Below are 5,693 nucleotides of genomic sequence, written 5' to 3'. Positions count from 1 at the left end.
GTGCACGTTTCAACATAATAGCAATCCTAGCACCGCTAGATATTAATCACCACTACCCAATATATCAGGATTATTGGGTTGCGAAAAACCCGCACCATTTGATAAGTCAAAGTAGTGCATAATCAATACCGTATGCTCAATGCTAACATATGTAGATTAAGAAATAATATTTTATCAAGACCTAGTCTTTCAGTAGATAGCATAAAGACACGTCTTGCTGTTAGATCCGTTCAGTGCTATACCACACCAATGTCAAATTATTTCAGTAAGGCTTAGAAATATGCGGACTGACATTGCAACCTTTCACGATAGGTAGCCAAAGCCTATCTAGGTTGTGAAATTCTTCTTTTTCTTTTGCAAAGCATTGCATAGATCTGACCGTGTTACCTTAAAGTGGACGACGCCCACAACCGGTCTACTAAGCAAAAGACTTAGACTTTGTTTACTTCTTATGCATTTAAATGTTTGTAAAACATCTTATAAATGCACAAGCAAACACAATGTAATAATAATAGTGATTCTATTCGTGCGAGACTGCTCGAATAATACTGAATCGGGTTAAAAGTGGATTATAGAGTTTTACGTATACAAGCAAGATTCTATTCGAGCGAAACGAACGAAGCAGCTCCCAGAATGGAAAAGAGGCCGAGGTCAAGAGTAGACAAAGAGCCCAATAGCCTCCCAACGAGGCACCCGTATGTGGCTCCAGCAAGTATGACAGGAATGAAGAGGATAAGTAACAATGCCTAGGAAATAGGTTCCAGTAAAGAAAATGAACGGTGTGGAGATTTCTAACTCATTGCCTTTTTCCGAACTAAACAGGTTACGGATGGCATCATCGCTGGTGCTGAGGAAAAGGGACGCCAGATCATTGTAATGCCCGGGCTGACAATGGAGGTCTCCAATCCTCGGGCACTCTTTACCCGTGCCGCTGGGACATGGAATGCACTTGGCAAACCAAGGCAGGCCGTAGGCGAAACACGATGTTAGAAGGGAAATAACTGTGACAAGTAGGATCCTGTGAGAAGGGCCTCTCCTGCAAGGAAGGGAATAGCAATCATAGTTATTACACTTATAATGGATCGAGTAAACAACCGAAGAGAAGGCTGAAACATACTCGTTAACCAAGGTATATGTTCTCAAGACTTTGTCCACAAAAAAATTGTATAGGCTTCCCAAAAGACCTCCAAGAACTCCAATTAGTACAACTGCAAGCAGATCTGCATTGGTATAATTAGGAATTGCAGAATGCATTTCAAACATAATGAGTCCTCCTTGTCCGAAGAGTCCACAATTGCCACCGCGGCAAAAGTTTATGAGACTTCTTAATACAACAGCTACAATAGCAGTTGTGAAGAAGGTCCTCCAAAGAAGAGAGCGCTCCTCCACCTGGAAAATAAATACAGATAGCAATATAATGAAAGAAGAAACTGATTCATCAAGGTAAAATATGTGATGGCTGAATAGTATTCTCGAAAGCATCGTTATGCAATTGGTTTCTGTCATTTTTGAAGGATACCAAGTGGCAGCTTCTTCAAGGGCGAAAAGTACACCACCAACTGGGGCACGAAAAGCAGCAGCCACACCAGCAGCAGCCCCACAAGTAATCAAATCCCTTCGGTCTCTGTCATTTTTGTAGTATCTGAGCCACTTCCAAGTGAAACCATACTTCCGAGAGCCTCCTTGTCCAAGTAAATTTGCTATACAGGCACCAGTATGCACCATTGGTCCTTCCTTACCAGCAACCAATCCCGCAGAAACTGCCAGAATGGAACCAAGAATCTAGAAAATTGGAATGTGAATTAAAACATCAACAAAAACAAATCAAGTTCAGTAAAATAAATGAAGCCTAATTCAGTTCCTTGAGATCATAAATCAGCAATGCAACAATGAAAATAATACCATTACCTAAATACTAAAGGTTACCGAAAAGTGAGCCATTTTAGTTAATTAAAACCATACATGAGATTAACTAAATTTTAGACAGTTTTTCACATTTCCTTTGGTTGATCATTTCATCACTACGACAGAGAAAATATGACTATTATCTAACTGTGAACATCAAAGGAAGTGGAACAAACCATCACACATAGTGTAGTTGGAGCCAGGATGGAATGAGCATCAATGCCGTTAAGATAGGCTTTCACCTCAGGTATGACAGAACCAGCTGCTGCAGGAGCAACATATGCACATAGCGTCCCCGCACAAATAGCCAGCACCACATTAATACCAGCAAATGCGACAAATGCTGGTAGATACCTGCAGTGGAATAAGTTAATTCAGGCTTATTTTCAAACCTTGATGGTGAGTTAAGTAAGACCGTCCAACAAGAGGTATACAGTTTATGTGATAACCACCAACTTTGTAGTAGAAAGTATGCTTTGTGTGAGTATCACAAGATTCAAAACAAATATGAGTGACAGTAAAAGATCTCTGGTCAGAATTGGTCTTACTTATTGTTAGACATCAAAATTGCTAGTGATCACAAGCTTGTAACCAGCAATATTCTCAACCGCGAGGTTATTTAAGAAACCAACAAGACCTGTGTAATCCTATGAGAAGAGCAAGTGTCCATTTGAGATAAATATACTGAAAAATCTGAACCCTTTTGCTAAAGCTTGAAAAGCATAAGCAAAATGATAAAAGTATTTCTTTAAATAGGAACGACAGTAATTTTGATGGATATCAAAATGGAAAAATGGTGCTATATTATTATCATGAATAAATATAAATTAACAAACATTGTCCTTAACTATTAAACCGGTTTTCTCGTCAACTACTTATCTTTACTATATTACTATATTTGTAAAGTTCAATCACTCTCAAATTATATTAAACTAGTGTTAACCCACGTGCGATGCACGACGGAATATTTTTTCGTCATACAATTTTAAATTGTTCATTGATTAATTAAAATAAGAAATAATATAACTATATAATACGGAGTATATAAAATATAAAAATACTATATAATAATAATTCAATAAATATATGCTACTCAATTCATTTTACACATAAAGACATAAAATTAAACATATTTGAGATGGAATCAAGACAAACACAATTATTTGGATAACGTTAAAGAGACTATATCAAGTGTTGACACTTTTGAAAACTATGTTAAAACAATCCTTCATATTTCTCTATTAAAAATAATGTAAATCACACTTTTAACAAAATAATAAATCGATAACTCATAATATTCAAAACATCAAAATTATGACCATAAAAAATTTCAAATGATAAACTACACAAAAAACATGACATTAATTGGTTGAATTAACACTATTATATTAATGAATAATGAGAACCGTTGTGAACGTTATAACGTTAATATATATTTACTGCACTTTTAAACGTGGCTTGTTGGAACATGAAACATCTATAATATTTTTTAAGCTACTTTACAATTCTCAATACTGCAAATTTTCTTTTTGTAAAAAGTATACTTAATATAATATACTATATTTTACTCAGCATGATCACCTATAGATAAGATAATTAGATTATCTATATAAAATTAGTTGTATCCCTGAACAATTAAATGTTAAATCCTAAATTCAACAATAATATTATTAGTAAACTAAAATTTGGTAGCAAACTATTTTATTTTGTTTGAACAACTAATTGTTTGATCAACTTGATTTTGATAGGTTTAATTATCTCATTGCAAATATACATATTATGCACCACTTATTAATTCATTATAAGTGATAAATAGAGTATTATTTTTTGTGTGACACCACTTAATATAATTATAGTGTCAGTGACAATATAAATATACAAAATGTTACAATTCTTCCGTCTCTAAGAATTATAAAAAATATTAGGATAAATTTCTAGAACCATATACACACGGTACTCTAACTATTTGTAACACCCCAACTTTTGATATCTTTTGTTATTCTCGAAAGAGCGTTAAACTTTAAATCGAACGCTGTCCATGTTATATTTTGAAAACTTATGGGGTTGTTATCCAAGAACTAAGTACTATTTTGTGATTTTGATTCAAGAGAACATGATTTGCTTTAAACTTTTATGAGAACTAGTTAGGATTTACAGGTTAAGAGGAAATTAGCAGATCAAACTAGCTTCAAAAGAAGTGAAACTAGCGCATTTACCTTTATTTGCACTTTTATGAACTCGGGAACTAAGTATTTAGTTGTAATCAAATAAAAAAAACAAAAAATAAAATGGAAATTATAATCAAAATTATATAATAAACCGTATTATAAATCTAGTCGAGAAAAATCCTCTTTCCGCAAGACAAATTACATCACGGTTAGTGCTCTCGAATTGAAGCATTATCCTGAAAGATGAAACGACTTCCTCCTAACGTATATAACATCTCAGACCCGTTAGGCACCGATGAACGATGGAGCTCCAAAATAATTATTCAATAAAATGTTGAGGGCTTGAGAGAAAATGGAGAATGCTTTGTTGGGTATTATTCATCCATAACTCTATGCCTTTTATAGGCACAAAATTAGAATATGAGAAATCATGGAATTAAAACATCATAAATTATAAAATTAAGAGAATAGAGGTTACTCTATGCTTTGTTAAATGCTCATTATTTTATTTAAAGATTTGTAATCGCTTACTCATTGTAGTGCTCTAAAAATTAGTCAAAGAAATTAATTTAATAATTTTTATCTATTGCATTTATATTCCTTACACAAAATAATTATTCAAATTCTCTGCCAAAACTCGCATTTTATATATGTATAGATGTAAATGGTATGATTTTGATGATAAAAGCAATACAAACCCTTCCATGAATATAGGAGTTAGTTGTGCTTTCTCATCAATAAAGGAAATGATGATTATCGACTGAACATGAATATAGGAATTAGCTTGATTTCATAGCATTTAGAAATTAATTACGTTATTTTTATCATATAAATTTTAAAAATTAATTAGATGTGAATGACTATTATTATTCCAATTGAATGATAATGTTTAGAAAATAGGTATTGTACACATGCAATTGTTTTTATAACTTATAATTGTAATATTATTTAGCAATAAAAAAATAATTGGATGTGAATGACTATTAATATTTCATTGGATGATAACGTCTAGAAATTAAGTATATACACGTGCAATTATTATTATAAATGAAAATTTAAGAATTAATTAGTAATAAAAATAATTGGATATGAATGACTACTAATATCCCATTAGATGTTAACATTTCGTTTCTATAACTTAGAATTTAAAGGTGAAATGATAATAAAATAATTGGATGTGAATGAATATAGTTATTTCATTGAATGATAACACTAAGATACTAGTTATAACTTAGAATTTCAAGAAATTGTTTAGTAATAAAAAAAATGGACGTGAATGACTACTAATATTCCATTGGAAGATAACGTTTAAAAATTAAGTATATGTACGTACAGTCGTTATTATAACTTAGAGTTTTAAAGATGAATTAATAGCAAAATACTTGGATGCAAATGGATATGATTAGTTTATATTTCGTTGGATGATAACGCTAAGATATTAATAACATATGCATGTAAATAATTTTATAACTTGGAATTATAATAATTAGTAATAAAAAAATTAATTGGATGTGAATGACTATTATTATTTCATTGGATGATAACATTAAGAAATTATAGTCGTCTTTATAATTTAGAATATTTTTTAAAATGAATTAATAATTAAATAAGTGGATCCAA

At 31.8% G+C, this 5,693-nt stretch overlaps 1 pseudogene; it reads right to left on the bottom strand.

The window, feature by feature from the left end:
- Nucleotides 1–599: 599 nt before the first annotated feature.
- On the bottom strand, nt 600–4,779 carry LOC125220491 (annotated as a pseudogene).
- Nucleotides 4,780–5,693: the final 914 nt, after the last annotated feature.

Source organism: Salvia hispanica, chromosome 4 (assembly GCF_023119035.1).
Source record: "Salvia hispanica cultivar TCC Black 2014 chromosome 4, UniMelb_Shisp_WGS_1.0, whole genome shotgun sequence".
Taxonomy (NCBI): domain Eukaryota; kingdom Viridiplantae; phylum Streptophyta; class Magnoliopsida; order Lamiales; family Lamiaceae; genus Salvia; species Salvia hispanica.
Note: the sequence above shows the minus strand (reverse complement) of the source record. Positions and strands in the feature narration are given on the sequence as shown.